This window comes from Galeopterus variegatus, unplaced genomic scaffold (genome assembly GCF_000696425.1).
Source record: "Galeopterus variegatus unplaced genomic scaffold, G_variegatus-3.0.2 Scaffold3665, whole genome shotgun sequence".
In the NCBI taxonomy this organism is placed as follows: domain Eukaryota; kingdom Metazoa; phylum Chordata; class Mammalia; order Dermoptera; family Cynocephalidae; genus Galeopterus; species Galeopterus variegatus.
Window position 1 is genome coordinate 127592 of NW_007729776.1, and position 18342 is coordinate 145933.

Consider the following 18342-nt stretch of genomic DNA (forward strand, 5'->3'; position numbering starts at 1 on the left):
TGGTTAAACTCTCCATTGTGTTTTTTATTTCGCTGAATAACTTCTTCAGTTTGGCAAGTTCTGCTACATTTTTTTTCAGGACATTGATTTCCTTGTACATTTCCTCTTTCAGGTCCTGTATACTTTTCCTCATTTCATCATCATGTCTAGCTGAGTTTTCTTGTATTTCATTCAGTTTCCTTAGAATTATCACTCGAGGGGGCCAGCCTGTGGCTCACTCGGGAGAGTGTGGTGCTGATAACACCAAGGCCACAGGTTCGGATCCCTCATAGGGATGGCCAGTTGCTCACTGGGTGAGCGTGGTGCTGACAAAACCAAGTCAAGGGTTAAGATCCCCTTACCCGTCATCTTTAAAAAAAAAAAAAAAAAGAATTATCACTCGAAATTCCTTGTCAGTCATTTCAAGGGCTTTTTGTTCTATAGGATCTAGAGCTGGAGAGTTACTATCTTTTGGTGGTGTACTTTCTTGATTTTTCATATTTCTGGTATCTTTTTTTTGCTGTTTATTCATTGTGGCAGGGAGTTTCACCGTCCACAGTTTTGACACTTTTGATTGACTAAGATGTTTCTGTGGTTGCCATTTTGGTATGGCTCCCTCAGTGACAGCTCAGTTGGCCACTAGTGCCTTGTGTGTGTGGTTGCCTTGGTTCTTGAGCCTCTCTGGGGAGCCATCTCTTTGGTCAGCTTGGACTCTGCTGGGCTGCTTGATCACAGGGCGGTACCACAGGGTGTGTGGTCTCTACTGAGCTTCCGCCTCCCATGCTGGGCTTCTCCCTGTTCCGTGCACTCTGGCCCAAGCTGCTGGGATGCGCCGAGGCACCGCAGAGCATGTGGTCTCTGCAGAGCTTCCTCTTCTCCTGAAGGATGTCTCCCTGCTCTGTGCGTGCTAGACCGGGCTTGGGATGGAGACGAGTGGCGGCGGTGAAGCCTACCTGCTGCTAGATCGTGCGGCAGCGCCCCCCGCCCCCACAGGGTGTGTGGACTCTATGGAGCTTCTATTTCCCTTGCTGGACGTCTCTGTGCTCCGTGCACATTGGTCTGGGCTGCTGGTTCACTCGGCAGCAGTGTTGTCCCCGTGGAGTTCCCGCCTCCCCTACCGGACGTCTCCCTTCTCCGAGCACGCTTGGCAGGGCTGGGGATGGAGCCGGGTGCCTGCAGTGAAGCCCACCTGCTGGATCATGCAGTGGCAGCCCCGCAGGGTGTCCATTGTATATCTTTTCATGTCCATTAACTTTCAACCTGTTGGTATCTTTGAATTTAACATGTCTCTGTTGTTCACAATATATATTTTTCTTGTTCTTTTCTTTTTGATGCTATTGGACAATTCTTTAAAAAGAACTTATGTTTTGTTAGATTATAATGGTATGTTTATGAGGCAAAATATGATGTTTCCACACATGTGTACATTGTGAAATGATTAAATAAGGTGAGTTCACATATTCATTACCTGACACACTTCTTTGTGGTGAGAACATTTAAAATTCACTCTGTTAGCAACTTTGAAATATACATTACTATTAACTATATTAACCATACTGTGCAATAGACCACCAGAATTTATTCCTACTGCTGAATTGAAACTTTGTACTCTTTGGCCAACTCATTCCCATTGATTTTTGACCCCCTCCTAACCTTCAGTTTTGGTAAACTTCATTCTTCTATTAGTTTGACTTTTTGATAGTTTACATATAAGTAAAATTAAGTGGTATTTGTCTTTCTTTCCCTGGCTTATTTTATTTAACACTTTGTACTCTAGTTTCATCTAAGTTTTTGCAGTTGACAATTGTTTCCTTTTTAAAAGGCTGAGTAGAATTTTATTTTATATGTAAACATTTATCCATTTATTCACTGATGAGTGCTTATGTAGTTTCAATATCTTGACTGTTGTGAGTAATGGTGCAATAAACATGGGAGTGCTAACATCTCTTTCACATACTGATGTCAGTTCCTTTAGACATATACCCAGAAGTGGGATTGCTGGATCATTTGGTAGTTTTATTTTTAGCTCTTTGAGAAAACTTTATACCACTTTCCAAATTGGTATTCTAATTTACATTCCCACCTAGTGTTCTATTCAAACCTCAAGAACATTTGTTATCTTTTATCTTTTTTGGTAATGCCTGTTCTAACAGGTCTGAGATGATCTCATTGTAGTTTAAAGTTGCATTTCCCTGTGGATTAGTGATGTTGACAATGTTTTCATACATCTGTTGGCCATTTCAAGTCTTCTTTTAAGAAATGCCTATTCAGGTTTTTGCCCACTTTGTTAGTAGGGTTATTTATTTATTTATTTACGTATCGTTATTGAGTACTTTGAGTCCCTTATTTACTTTAGAATTAGCCCTTATAAGATGTATGCCTTTCAAATGTTTTCTCTGACTCTATGGGTTGTTTCCTCACTTTGATATTTCTTTCATTTTCTATACGGAAGCTTTTCTGTTTGATGATACAAATTTCTTCTAACCATGAGATTAGCTAATTTTAAGTTTTTATATGTGATATCTTTACTGTTATGCAGTATATTCTCTAATTTCCAGTTGGTGTAAAATTATTTTGATTGTGTGTCAACATTTTATCTATAACAGATGTGATTAACCTCATATCATAGTTAGAAAAATGAGAGGTCGAGATTGAGGTTTGTTGCTTTAGGTTTAGGTCTAAGACTGGCTGTAAAACATTGCTACCATGCTATATTCTTCCATTCTTCTGTGGAAAGAAGCCTGGGTGGGCCTCTCTCTTTAACCCCACTATGTTGCTGGCATACCTGGTGTGGGAGCCTATCAACAGAAGGGATTTCTTTGTCCTTAAATCAATGTGTTTGGACCCAGGCGATGCACATCTTGACTTCAGTCAGTGGCCTTAATTGAGTTAATACATATCAGTGGATTTGAAACTTGCATGAGGTACACCCAATTTAAGGCCAGGTTGATTGACTTTCTGTACACTGAACATATTGGGCATATTCCTGTCAAAAGTGTCAGTTATGTCTTGTTTCTAAAAGAGGACAAACTACACACAGCCTTGAATTACATTTTTTTTCTTCAGTAAACCATTGGGAACTACAGCATGTAACTGACTGGCCTTGGATGCCAGTGCATTTACCTTTTTTTTTTTTTTAATTGTGAGTATTTGGTGGGTTCTAGACCCTCTAGGTCCATGGTGGAGAGGGTCTCCATCCTCATCGCTCTTCCTTAGGGGCTTCAAACAGATATCAGTGCTTATGTATCAGCATTCCAGAGACCAAGAAGTTGCGGAAACTCTGGCTCAGGCCAAAGGCAGAGTCAGGCCAAGGCTTTATGAAGACTCAGGCACTTGGGGGTGTTGGGCCAACCTTCATCCCTCCCTCAGCACAGACTCAGCAGAATTGGGTTGCACCAGAATAGTGTCTTCATTTCCCACACTCCCTGGGATAAGGTCATGGTGGGTTGTGTCCTCCTGGCCTGGAAGGGCATCAGGTCATGCACAGTGGGAGGCTGTGGATCATTCTCTTCAACTAGTTCTAAGAACTTGAAACCTGTCATTTATTGGTCAGGGTATGAGATGGGGGTCTCCAGCATCTCCTTGCCCATACCAAACTTTCCACCCCATCACCACCATGCCTTTGCCTTTGCTGTGTCCACTGCAAGAGTGCCCTTTCTTGCAGACCCTCCTCTTAGGACTCCCAGGGCTCTCCTTGCCCTCAGACCCCTAGCCACGTTGAGGTGCTGTCCTTGCTCCCTTCCAATGAGTTTTAGAACTTTCCACCTTTCTTGGATCAACCTCTTCTTGAATGCTTGGGGCTTGGGCAGGAACCTGCACACCATGCTTGTCAGCTCTTTCTTCAACTGGATGAAAGGGGTGGGGTAGGAAGGTGCCATGGGAGAAGAATGTGGAGGAGAGACAAGAGGTAGTAAACAGATGCAGAGACAGAAGTTGAAGAGGGGAGGAGAGATCCCTCTGCCACATTTATTGGGTATAACAGGGGCTCTAGGCCCACCTTTGGTGCTTCTGCTGCAGATGCTGGTGGTGCTGGATGGTAGCCTCCACAATCTCCTTGGCCTTCTTGTTCTCTTGTAATAGCTGCCTGTGGGCCAGTGGTAAGTGGAAAGCACCTTTTTCTCATTCTGCCCTGTTCATCTCCAACTATGCATTATAACCCATGCTTGCTGTCCCCTGGCTGTGAAGCAAGAGCCCCTCAGTGATGTTGGATGGTCTCCTGTCCCACACAGGGAGCACAAGTGCATCTTCAAGGCCTTCAGCTTTGTCTGCACTCACTTCAATGTAGAGAAAGGGCCAGATGAGCAGATGAGGTTAGATAAGATCGACCCTCCTGCCTTCACCTCACTTCAACTAAGCAGCTGCTATTTTAAAATAAACTACACCTCCCATTTCCCCCCATGCGTCAGAGAAGACTACCTGGATGTGCTCATTTATACACTAATTCTATGTTCCAACACCTGTTCAGACTATATTTGTGGACCTGCCAATAGGGTTAAGTTTTGTCATTTACCTTAAACTCCCATCCCCTATCTTTCCAACTCAAAACAGTTTTGGCCAACTTGGACCCTAGAAATGTGCAAGGGGTCATTCTTAAAAAATTCCTTGTTCTCTCTAATGTGTGTGTGTGTGTGTGTGTGTGTGTGTGTGTGTGTGTGTGTAATGTTATTGAAAACAATCCCCTCAATGAGGAATCATTAGGAATAGTAGTAATATAACTTATTCCTGGTTTGGTTCCTTCACATATAATAATTAACAGATGAAACAATCATTTATGCTTGCATGAGGTACATTTATTTCTCTAGGTGGAATACCTCAATTTTGGCTTCCAGAAGTTTGGACAATAGGAGACCAGTGTGGATTGGGATATTTGACTCCTCTGTTATCAATACATAATAGATCTAAAACAGATCATTGGAATAACTATGGGGCTGGTCCCCTTCCAGTACATCAAAGGGTCAAGCATGATTTTTGTAGTCAGTTCTGGATTCTGGATTTGCTTTCTTTGTCAAATCTCTTGAAAAAAGTATGTTGTAGCCACTAGTGAAGTAATAAGAAATCTTACTGCTATGCTAGGAATGTTTCAGGTTCCACAGCAAAGGCTGTTGCTGCACAACAGCATATTAACATTTCTTGCTTGTGTAGTCTCAGATAATAAAATTGTTCTTTATTATCTCTTAACTAAGGAAGGTGTTGTCTTTATTATTGCTAATACTATATGATGTACCTGAATAAACTTCTCTGAGGAAATTGAGACTCAGTTGCATAAAATAAGAGAACAAGCCATGTGGCTACCATAAGTCTCATCTAGTTCTCCATTGTCATTTGATCTACTTAATTGAATGCCTTTTAGTTTAGGTTCCTGTCTTCAAACCATCCTGAAACCTAGAATGTTCACATAGTTGGCATCTTTCCTTTATACTTTCATTTTTAAACTATGTACTTGTTATCTATTATAGCTGTGCAGAAATGCAACTACTGACAAAATAGTGTTTCCCCAATGCTTTGAGAGAACAACCAATACCTACAAAACAAATAAATCAAACTTAAAGATAACACCTAGATAACCCAGGCATAAAAGCACTTTTTTCCTGGCCCCTGTGTTGGTTAAATATAATTAAAAGTGTTTTGACACTGACTTTCAGTTGTTCCATATATCTGATATGAGATCCTGATATGAGGTCAGATCCAGTGTCTGGAACATGTTCATCTGAGCATCAGGGGACACATAAAATCTGACACTAGACTGATTTATCAGTGATATTGTCAAAGAAAGATCTTGATCAAAAGGGTGAAATGTAAAAGTCCATCAAATCAATTTCTGTAAGAGACAATCAAAATTGAACCAGGAGAGGCACAAGAGACAGAGGCTCATGCTTGCTTGTTTGAGATAAGAATTCTTTCCAAGAACCTTCTAAAAACCCATCAAACCCCTTCACTTTTTAATACATGTACTGGTTTATACAAAAACACACCTTCTGTAACAAAGTTTATCATCAGACATTGTTTGCCTTATAAGACGCTCCAAAAAGAAACTGCCAGTAGTGGCATAGTAAGCGATAAACTGATGATAAATCTGTGATCCTCCAAAACCAATGATCTCTGTTTCCAAACAGCTTATGTGAACTTCTCCCTTTATGTCAATAAAAGCCTTCTTACCCTTCTCTCACTGGATGCATACATGACACCATGGTATGTGTTCCAAATTTTAATCCAATTTTATATTCACAAAGAGGCTCAATGTATTTGAAGATATTTTTCTCTGCTGTATTTTTCCTCAGTTAACAGAAGGAATGTACATTAACACAATAAATGCCATATAGGATAAGCCCAAAGCTAGGACCTTCCTAAGCAGTGAAAAGTTAAAACCTTTCCAGCCAGTAAAATTTGGGAAGAAATTTCTAACCAGAGATATTAGGCAAGAAAAATAAATGAAAGGGAAACAAATATAAAAAGTCATGATCTTTCACATAGAAACATTTGACTCCACCAAGAAACCCTCCCCCCCAAAACAAATCAAAAACAGATTCAGTGTAGTTGCAGAATACAAAACCAACATAGCAAAACCAGTATCATATTTACACACTAACAACTCTCTGAATCAGAAATTAATAAGACAATCACAATTACAACACCATATAAGAAAACGAGGAGTAAATTTTTTTTTTTTTTTTGTCTTTTGTCTTTTTCCGTGTCCGGCAATGGATCGCAACCCTCAGTGTTGCCCCCGTACCAGACCGGGGACCGGCAACGGGATCGCAACCCTCGGTGTTGCTCCCGCGCCTCACTCAGCCAGTGAGCGGGAACCGGTCTGTATGTGGGATCCGAACCCTCGGGCGGGAGCGCCGCCGCACCTCCCAAGCGGCGCACTATCCAGTGCGCCACCGGGCCGGCCCCCACGAGGAGTGAATTTAATGAAGAATATGGACAGTGTGTACACTGCATATTATAAAGCATTGATGAAAAACTTTAAAATGACATAAACAATGGAGAGATATTCCATGTTCTTGGGTTGGACTATTCAATATTATTAAACTGTTTATACTGCCCAAAACAGTGTACAGATTCAGTGCAATGCCAATCAAAAATTTCAATGTCATGGGCCGGCCCGGTGGCGCATTGCTACAGTGCGCCGCTTGGGAGTGTGGCGGCCCTCCCTCTGAGGGTTCGGATCCCACATACAGACCAGCCACTCACTGGCTGAGTGAGGTGTGGACACAACACCGAGGGTTGCGATCCCGTTGCCAGTCCCGGTCCGGTACGGGCGTGACACTGAGGGTTGTGATCCGTTGCTGGTCACGAAAAAAGACAAAAAAAAAAAAATTCAATGTCATTCTTTACACAAGTATAAAATCAAATTTGAAATATGTATAGAATCACAAAATACCACAGACAGCAAAGAGTCATCTTGAGCAAAACTAAATAAATAAATAAGCTAGAGGCATCACACTACATAATTTCAAAATATACTGCAGAGTCTAGTAAACAAAACAGCATGTTACTGGCATAAAAACTGATAGGTTGGCCAATGAAATATAATAAACAAACCATAAACATTCCCATATATCTGCAGCCAACTGATAACAAAAGTGCCAAGAACACACAAAGGGGAAAGGACAGTCTGTTTAGTAAATAATGCAATAACTACCTGTCCACATGCAGAAAAAAGGAGTAAGACCCTTATTTCAACCTTTGTACAAGAATCACATCAAAATAAGGACATAGGCAAGAGATTCTAAAATTCTAAAATTTGAAAATTATTGGAAGAAAAACTAGTCAGAGTGGTCCATGATATTGGTCTGAGCAATGATTTTCTAGATATAACTCCAAAAGCACAGATAATTAAAGCAAAAATAGACCAGTGAGATTGCATACATCTAAGAATTTTCTGCATAGCAAAATGAACAAATAAAACAATCAAAAGAGACAACACAGAGATTCAGAGAAACTATTTGCAAATCATACATTTCATAAGGGCATAATATCCAAAATGTATAAGGGATTCAAACCACTCAGTAACAGGAATACCCTATTAAAAATAGGCAACATAGGTGAAACACTCCAGGAAGTAGGATTGGGTACACACTTTAAGAGTATGACCCCCAAAGCACAGGCAACCAAAGAAAAAATAAACAAATAGGATTATATCAAACTAAAAAGCTTCTGCACAGCAAAATAAACAACAGAGCAAAAAGACAACCAACAGAGGGGAGAAAATATTTGCAAAATATTCATCTGACAAAGGATTAATATCCAGAATATAGAGGGAACTCAAACAACTTAATAGCAAACAAACATATTCATCTGACAAAGGATTAATATCCAGAATATAGAGGGAACTCAAACAACTTAATAGCAAAAAAACAAACAACAACAACAACAACAAATAACCCCATTAAAGAATGGGCAAAGGAGCTGAATAGGAATTTCTCAAAGGAAGGTATACGAATGGCCAACAGACACATGAAAAACTGCTAAACATTGCTCAGCATTTGGGAAATGCAAATCAAAACCACTTTGAAATACCATCTCACTCCAGTTAGGATGGCTAATATCCAAAAGACTGAGAATGACAAGTGCTGATGAGGATGCAGAGAAAAAGGGACCCCTCTACACCACTGGTGGGACTGCAAGATTATACAGCCTCTATGGAAAATGGTATGGAGTTTCCTCAACCAATTACACATACATCTACCATATGACCCAGCTATTCCACTGCTGGGTATATACCCAGAGGAATGGAAATCATTATGTTGAAGGGATACCTGTACTCCCATGTTTGTAACAATAGCCAAGAGTTGGAAGCAGCCTAAATGCACATTATGGAATGAATGGATAAGGACTCTATGGTATATCTATACAACAGAATAGTGCTGTGCTGTAAAAAAAAAAAAAAAAAAAAGAAATACTACCTTTCACAGCAACATGAATGAACTTAGAGCAAATTATATTAAGTGAAATAAACCAGGCACAGAAAGAAAAATACCACTTATTCTCACTTATTTCTGGGAGCTAATAAAAATAATTAAATAAATATACAAACAAATGGGGCATGTGGGGAAGAAGACACAATTACAATTCCTTGAACTTGTTAAGACAAGTGAACGGATATGTTTATGGGGGGAGAGTCGGGAGAGGGAGGGTGGAAAAGGAAGATGTGGTAAAGGAACCTGAAAATTAAATATATTGTATATTGATGAAATAAAAAAAAAATAAGAAATGGCCAATAGTTCTTAATAGATATTTTTCAAAAGAAGGTAATCAAATTACAGTAGATGTACAGAATGGAATGAATGCTACCAGGGGCTGAGGGGTGGGATTAGAATTGTTAGTAAAAGGGAACATGTTAGTCTAAATGTACAAAGTTTCAGTTAGGCAGGATGAAATACTTCTGAAGATATATTGCACAGCATAGGGAATATACTTCACAAAAATTAAAGTATTGAATATTTCAAAGTTGAGTTAAAATTTTAAATGTGTATTTTAAATGCCTTTCCTCAAAAATAATAAGTATGTGAGTAATAGGTAGGTTAATGAGTCTGACTTGCTCATTCCACAATGTGTACACATATGGAAACATCACACTGTACCCTCATCCTGCACTTCTAACCTGGTGTCTTAGAAATGGCCCACAGAACCTAGATGAAGTATTCCATTCTAAGTGGATACCCATTATGATTTAAGCTGAATATAAATCCAATCAGATTCAGATAGGCATGTGTGGACATGGAAAGGAAGTTGACATTGATCTTTAAATGAAACTAAGAATCAATGTAAAAGTGATAATGAAAAAGAAGTGATTTACTGCATAATATATTAAAAGAAGTGAAAAGTTACTATAACGTTAGACATTATCACATGTATGCACAAGTATCTGCAAACACATCAGTGAAAAAAGAAAAGAGACAGGCTTGATAAATTCAGTCAATTAAGGACTGAAATACAAATATGAGTAACCCATCTCCACAGAGTGTAAGCAAAACAAAATAAAACTGAAAAAATGCACTTGTCCAATAGCAATCACAGAAAGAGGGATGTAGTGAGGTCTTCAGAAGTGTCTAGACTATCTGGACTTGAGGACACTCTGTTCACAGCAGAATGTATAAATTAATGTCCTGCTATAGTTTGAATGTCCCCCTAGAACTCATATAAAAGTGTAATGCTCATTGTATCAGTATTAAGAAGGTGGAAAATTCAACTATGGTATTTGAAAAATGGGGCCTTTGCAACATAATTAGATAGGGCTATGCCACCACAAATGGATTAGTTGATTCATGGAGTAATGAGTTAATCCTTTATTGTTTATCAGTAAGTATACAACTGGCTGTAGAAAAGAGAAAAAGCATGTGGACACACTTTTGCCACTTTCACCATGTGATACCCTACATCACTCCTGGACTCTGCAGAAAGCCCCCAAAGAAAGAAGGCCCTCAGCAGATACACCCCTATGACCTTAGACATCGCCTCCAGAAGTGTTAGAAAAAAATTTTGTTCCTTAATTTGTTACCCAGCTTTAGGATTTTTTTTTTTAACCAAGGGACAGAATATCAATTTACATAGTCTGAAAAAAATGTGCATGAGAATAGAGGAAAAGAGAGCAATGGAGAAGACTGAGAGGGAATAGCAAAAATAAACAAAGTCTGAGAACAGGCAGGTAGAAATTAGATTTGGGGTAAATATAAAAAGAAATTCAGGAATATAAAAGGTGAAGGCATACATATGAGAGGCAGCCTTTTAGATTACATAATGCATGTGTTTGATGCAGTCAGAGCAGCTGTCTTCAGTTCTAGGATCTGATGAAAAAGTCGGTTAAAAGCTGAACATAGCAAGCATGTGCTGGGCTTTAAACTTCCCATATTCCTTGCTCAGTGTGTGGAGACTGACCTGGGAGGCTTTAGTTTGGAGATTTTTTAGCAGCCATTGCTCTGCTCCTTGCTCCAACCTGAAAATCACCTCAGGTTTGCTAGTGCAGTGCCCTGTTAATGCAAAATAATGTAGAATTTTGTAAATCTGTGAAGTGAGATCCTTGCAAATGTGACATGATCTTGGATTTCAGAAGCTGCAATGAAGAGGCCAACTTGAACCTTTAGTTAGAGAGGGATTGCTATCATAGTTTTCATGAAATAGAATCTTTTTATGTAGCATTAAACTGTATAAATCATTCTTGTATTTACCAGTGGGGAAAAATATGGCTCCTGGGATTTATTAACGTGCTTTATTCATCCATAACAACAAGCTGCTGTAGGTCTCCAGAATCACATCCCCGTATAGGGTCCTCTTAGCATACTCCAAGTCTTGGCCCCTTTCTCAGGTGAAGTCCACAGCCATGTTCTTGAAAGACATCAATCCCTGTAACACCACGTTCTTCCTCAACTCAAGTCACCAACCCTGGGTCACAAAACAGGAATCTGAAATTTCACACTTTTGTGTGTGTTTGTTATATATATCTTACATAAACTGCAGCTTCTTTGTACATCATATGGTCATAGACCAAAATCAGAGCATAAATATCTAGTCACTGTAATAATTTATTAATGACTAAAAATGCTATCACAAAGCTTACCTTGTAAATCTAGAACCATCCTAGTTGCTAATGATGAAAGTTTGAATACAATTCTGCTCCTGCAAGGAGCTTACAATCTGGTATGAATACATAAGTATGAATATATAGCTGGAATAATGTGTTAGATAACTAATTTAGACACAATTTCAATGTACACTGAAGTAAGAAAGAATGAAATAATACAGTTCTATTTTTTATTCCATTTGCACTTCACTGCAATGCCAAAGAAGTTAAACTCTTCCATGTGAACAATCTGTTCTCAAGATTATGAGGTAACATAAAAATTCCAATCATAAGAGCACAAAGAATACAACCTGTATTAATGAAGTTACACACAACACCATGTCTAGGTGTATGGTTTGGGGCCATGAAAAGGGATAAACACAATTTTGAAGTAACTAATTATGTAGTGATTCTATATTAAAATATTTGACTTAGTTCAAACAACAAAACATTTCATGTGTATATTGCTGATTTTTAATTACTTATAAATTAAAAGAATGTAGATAAACATCTGAAAAAGTTTTTCTACATGTCAAATAATTGCTTCTCATCATTCTAGGATGAAAACACTGCCACCACTTTTCAAACTACAGGGTGTGAATAAATGGGGTGCTGCACAAGCAGGTAAGTTACATGACCAGATTTGCATTTTAACACTCATCCCCTGGAATGAGAAAGGGAAGTGCAACTCAGAGGAGAAGAAGACAGGGTGACAGATGAGCCCCTACATCAGGGTGTAGAGCAATAACCATACAGAATAGGAAAGAATTTCTTTTTTTTCCTTTTTTTTTTTTTGTCCTTTTTTCGTGACCGGCAATGGATCGCAACCCTCAGTGTCGCACCCGTACCGGACCAGGACCAGCCACGGGATCGCAACCCTCGGTGTTGCTCCCGCCCCTTGCTCAGCCAGTGAGTGGCCGGTCTGTATGTGGGATCCGAACCCTCGGCGGGAGTGCCACTACACTTCCCAAGCGGCGCACTATAGCAGTGCGCCACTGGGCCGGCCCAGAATAGGAAAGAATTTCTATAAAAGAGAGATGAATAGAAAGAAAGAGCAGAATATGGTACTAATTTGCTGAGCAGAAGGGAAGAAGAAAAATTTTATTTCCAGGCCATGTGCAATATCACAGCTACATAGATACTGGTCTTTTAAATTAAAATTTGTAAAATGAAAAAAGAATATGATGGGCAAAATTGGCACAGACTTGGACACATCATACTTGATATATCTGTGGTCCAACCTGCGGGATGTCCAGCTGGCAGTAAATATATAATTCCACAGCTTACAGAAATCTAAGCTAAAGATAAAAAATTTGGAAAGCAGCAAAATTTCACTGATGCTTGAAGTTATCCAAGTGAGTAAAATGACTTTATGAGAACCTAAAAGACTAGAGAAAAAGAGCTAGTAAAGAATCAGAAACAAACAAACAAACAAATATTTCTTTTCTGTTGCTTCTTTTTTTAATTGACAAATAATAACAATACATATTTATGGGATATAGCATGATATTTGATACATGTACTCACATACCCTGTGTAAGGATCAAATCAGGGTAATTAGCAAATCCATCCATTCAAACATTTACTATTGCTTTGTGTTAAGAACATTTAATATCCTCTCTTCTATTTGAAAATATAAAATAAGTTATTGTTAATTGTCACCTAAGAGCACTATAGAACACTAGAACTTATTCTTTCTGTCTTTGTTTAAGAAAAACTAATATTTACTAACAGATAAGGAGAGAGATTTCACAAGGACAGACAAAGAATTTCCTGAGTTTATATTATGGACTTAAAAGAAAATGCTCAATGTTAAGACTGCTACTAATATAATTTATTATGTTTACAATGCTGCAAAGAATATTTCATTATTCACATAGACATCAAGTAGATACTTTAAAAAGCACCATCCCCATTTCTAGTTCCACATGTAAGGAGCTTGAAAGAAATTTCTCTTTTTAAACAAAAATAAAAGGCTAAAGAAATTAAAAAATAAAAAATTCTTCTTGGATTCATGAGAGAGTAGATGACACAGGGAAAACAACTGCCCTCAAGATTAGAGAAATACTAAAATATAGGCAGTCATGCCTTACAGGAGCAGAGACTCACCTGGGAAATCACCATGGGAGCAAGTGCAGGAGAAGGAAAACCTGACTGTGAAATGGTGCCTGGCCAATTTTTGAATGCTCAGTGTTGGCACCTCTGAGAGTAAAAATCTCCAGGGAGACCCAGTCATAGGCAGGCCACCATGATATTGTGAAATTTACCTCCTGGAGGTCATAGGATCCCGCAGTAAATACTGAAGAAAACTGACCTTTTTTCTAGTGGGAGAAGGAGAAAAAGCAAATCATTCTGAAATATGTCAGAGCACTCTGTTACTGTGCCTTAATCTGCTTAACATGACTATTATCCAGGGATAAGAAACACTGTGGTTAACAGGGTCCCTTTTGCATAGTCATTCAATGTAATGAACAACTCCAAAATTCAGTAACAATCCCAGAAGTCATGCTGACTGTGACGTCTCCATTTTCCTTCATAGGCATTACCGAGGCTTATAAAAATATGAAATTAATTAACAAGAGAATAATGAAAGTTAGAGGAAAGAGTCTAAATATTCATCCCAGGAAGGAGTAGAATTTTAAATAGTTATTAACAACTACTCATAAAATAAATAAAGAAAACATTGAGGGCTGTGAAACTAAGATAAAAAGCAAAGGGGTGTGTCATGAGACTCAACACAGGAGGGTAGAAATCTTTAGATGATAATTAAGAAATAAGATCAATAATATGGACATTGATGTAGTTTTAAAAAGAAAAGGCTTAATATCACACTATCAAAGGTTGGGCGGGGAGAAGGACCTGTTGTTCTCCCAACATTTTAGGTCCTCAAACAACTCTGCTCTGTTTACCCCAGTTGGAGAAAAAACATGATGGAAAATCTACTCTGAAATTAACCAAGGCAATAGTCAAGCATGTTAATGATGATAAAGACTGACAAGAGAGCCACTCAGGACCCAAAGTCTTCTAGACTAATTCTCACTCAGGACCTAATGTCTTCTAGAACGTGTGAATAAAATGGTGGAGGGGGGAATATAGGTATGAAAGGACTTGCTCACACACAGTCACAGTATATGCTCAAACTCAACATTAGACAAACGATGGGAGGGTCCCACTAGATAGATTTTTTTTTTAAGTGGATATGGAGATGGGGGGTGAGGAAGAATGCTGGTATAATTTTTCATTTCTTCTCCGCATCACCTCACATTTTTTCTTCCTACTTGATACAGTGGTCATAGGACCTGAGCTACATCTGCAAGTGCTGGAATCAACAATTATTACAAAGCAAGAAACTGTAATTATATCTTTAAATTATATATTTATTTTTTAAACTGTTGTGTCATAATTCCTAAGGGCATGATAAAGCAGGTTGTGTTCTGAAAGTATCTGATAAAACTAGGGTTAACAGTAAATCCGTCTCTATTGCCAGGTGGTAAGACAGCCTGCTGGGTCTCTATCAATGTGAATCTATCCTATGTGAATGGGAGTCACTGGTATATGGAGGTGGGTATTTGTTAGACTGAAACCACTGTCTGCAATCTGGACCAAGCACAGTAGACAAACCTAATGCCCCATCCACTGTTGAATAAGTGTGAGTATAAATGAAGAAGCAGAGAAATAGTAGCTGAAAGTAAAAGAACTGATAAGTCAAATATTTAATGAGGGAAGTTCAGTATCCCCTCAACACCTTGAAAGAGACTCAGAGCAAGAGATGATATTGTCTTTTAGCTCAATTATAGGAAATGACTGAGAGGGTTGGAGCCATTTGTTGCTGGGACCACTCCTGCTTTTGGAACCTGACAAGATATAATAGAAGCCTGAAACCTTAGTAGCCACCCCCCTAAGGTGGAAGGTTGAGTTTATTACCAATGGACAGTGATGCAATTAATTTTGCCTATGTAATGAAACCTCACTAAGTATCACTTAGAATTGGGTTCAGGAAGCTTCTGAGTTGGTAAATACAGCAAAGTGCTGGGAGGGTGACACAACTAGTGAGAGCATAGAGGCTCATAGTCTGGTTTATAGCAAAGTCAACAGAAGTGTGTATTTGCTAGGGATCCCCAAAGAAAAGGAGATTATTTAAAGATAAAAGGCTCAACTCAGACTTCCTGTCAAGATGGTAGAACAGACAGTCCCTAGTGTTACTCTCTCTTACAAATCAACCAATTTATAAGCATAAAAAACCAATGACAGCCAAGCTGGAGCTACTAGAGCTCAAGGGAAGAAGAAGAGAGACCTACAGAGTGCATGAAGTTAGGAGAAGCCATGATGAGAAAAAAAAAAAAACACTCAGACCATTTTGAGCCCTGGCCATGTCCAGGCTGGAGCTGCTGAGTGCATGGAGCAGGAGCTGGCAAAAGCCACAGCTGTGCCCTCTGCAATGATGTTGCTTGGAGGCAGCAGGGAGAAGTGGGCCTTGGCAACCCCCAGGCCAGCAAGACCATTTATAGGGTTCCCATGGACTCACATAGGAGCAAGGAGCCACAACAACTGAAGAAAAGGAGCCACTCAGAGGTTGGTAAGTCACTGCCAGGGACCGGCACATGGCCTGTCCCATGGGAAGTGTTTACAGCACAGGCAGTCGGGGAGACGGGTCCACTGGGAAAACACTGGGGCACAGCAAGGATAGCTGATCTGCACCCTATCAGTGAAGGACCACTCAGAGGAGACTGTGGGAATATAAAATTGCATGGAGTGCAGTTTGATGAGAAGACTCAGGCCCAGACAAGAGTTTTGGATCTCTCAAGAGCTGGAAGTACCTATAAAGTCAACCATTAAAACTTGAGCTGCAAAAAAAAAAAAAAAAAAAAAAAACCCTTCCCCACGGAATCAGCAGCAAAACAGCAATGTAGCTCGACCATACAGCTCATGTACTGGTCCCCACAGGAAGTTCCCCCATTTTAGAAGTAAGCAAAGGACAACAAATTAGTTCCAGCACAGAGTTTTAATGGTGGGAACAGCAAATATTCCAACACAGAACTGAAAGAAAAAACAAAGTACCCGCAACCAGAGAAAAAGTTTCATATTAACTAGTAAAGGTCTCGTTTCACCAAAGAACACCTATAACACAAAGAAGGACCAGAAGACCCTGAGATTCCAAGCCCAAAAGGATGGAGGGCCAGTGGCCTCAACAATGCCCTGAAACGCCTGCAACCAATCTTGAGGGTTGGGGATGAGGGCCTTAGCCATGCCCACCTGACACACAGAGTCAGCCCAGAAGTGACCACCAAGCCACTGTTGGAAGGGCCCTGGGCTCTCCTATCTGGGGTGGTGGGGGCCTCAGGCCTCAGCCATGCCCCTTTGACACCCACAGCCAGCCCAGCAGTGATGACCAACCTGCTTCAGGAAGCACCCTGGGCTCTTCCAAGCCAGGGTGGTGGGGGACCTCAGGCCTTGGGCCTTGGCCATGCCCCACTGACACCCACAGCTAGCTCAACAGTGACCACCAAGCCACAGCAGAAAGTGCCCTGTATTTCCCAACCCCAGGGCTGTGGGGGGTTGAGGGACTCAGCCACACCCCCAATGCATGCAGCCAGTCCAGAAACAGCCACCAAGCTGCTGCAGGAAGCACCCTGGGCTCACCCAAGCAGTGGCAGTAGGGGGCCTCTGTCCTCAGCCATACCCCCTGACATGTGGAACCAGACCAATGATGACCACCAGGCCACAGCAAAAAAGACCTTGGCTTCCTGAGCTGGGACAGTGGGGGCTGTGAGCTTTCCACACTCCCCTGAAATCTGCACCCAGCCCAGCAATGACTAAGCCAACCCTGGAAGACCCTCAGTCTCCCCTATGAGAATGAGGGGAGTGCCACAGGCCTCAATCCCGCCCCTCCTCCTTCCTTTTTTTTCCATCCCATTTCCTTCTCCTTTCCCCTTTCCCACTCCCTCCCAATCATTCCACAACATCCTAGAATGTAAAAAATAATATTAATAAAATTTCATTTTCTTAAAAAAAAAAAGGCTCAACTCACCAGAAACACACAAGCACCAAACCTCAAAGATTCTTTAAAAAAATAAAAAGGATAGCAATCGAAATACTAGGAGATTTCAGTAACCCACATGGAATAATAAATACATCAGTGAAAACACCAATGAGTAAATAGAGGATTTGAAGAACTATATCAAACCATTTGGACCCTAACAGACATATACAGAACACAACATACAACAGCAGAACACAGTTTTCTCAAGTACACGTGGAATGTTCTTTAAGATATACCACATGTTAGGACAGAAAACAATCCTTAACAAATTTAAATATATCAAAATCATAGATAAAAACTTTTCTAATCACAATACATTAAAAATAAAAACGAAGAGGAGAAAAGCTCAAATCTCCACAAATATGTAAAAATTTAAAAACACTGATAGAGAAAGGAATAAAATCAGAAAATATCTTGAGAGTAAGAGAAACAATCAGCATTGTGAAATGGCAGTAATATAGAGTGGATAGAAAATATTTGCAAATTGTGTATTTGTTAAAAGAATGTCAAAAATATAGAAAACAATAACAACAAAAACAAAAGAACCTTTTACCCTTCAACAGAAAAAACAAAACAAAACAAAAAAACTCCAAAAGCAATGAAAATAATCCGATTTGGCTAAATTTTTGAGAATAGACATTTCTCAAAAATACAAAAACGTGGAAAGGGCCAACAGGAATCTCAAACTGTTCTCAACATGACTAATTGTCAGGAAAATGCAAATCAAAAACAAAATAAGATTTTACCTGAAATCTATTAT

General features: G+C 39.6%; 1 long non-coding RNA gene across 1 annotated transcript in view; it reads left to right on the plus strand.

Annotated features, from left to right (window-relative positions):
• The window catches only part of LOC103601289, a 58803-nt gene extending 43872 nt beyond the window's left edge, over positions 1-14931 (plus strand). The window contains exons 2-3 of the long non-coding RNA XR_551443.1: positions 12102-12166; positions 14830-14931. This is a non-coding gene — a long non-coding RNA (uncharacterized LOC103601289). The remainder of the gene's footprint in view (positions 1-12101; positions 12167-14829) is intronic.
• The last annotated feature ends 3411 nt before the right edge of the window (positions 14932-18342 follow it).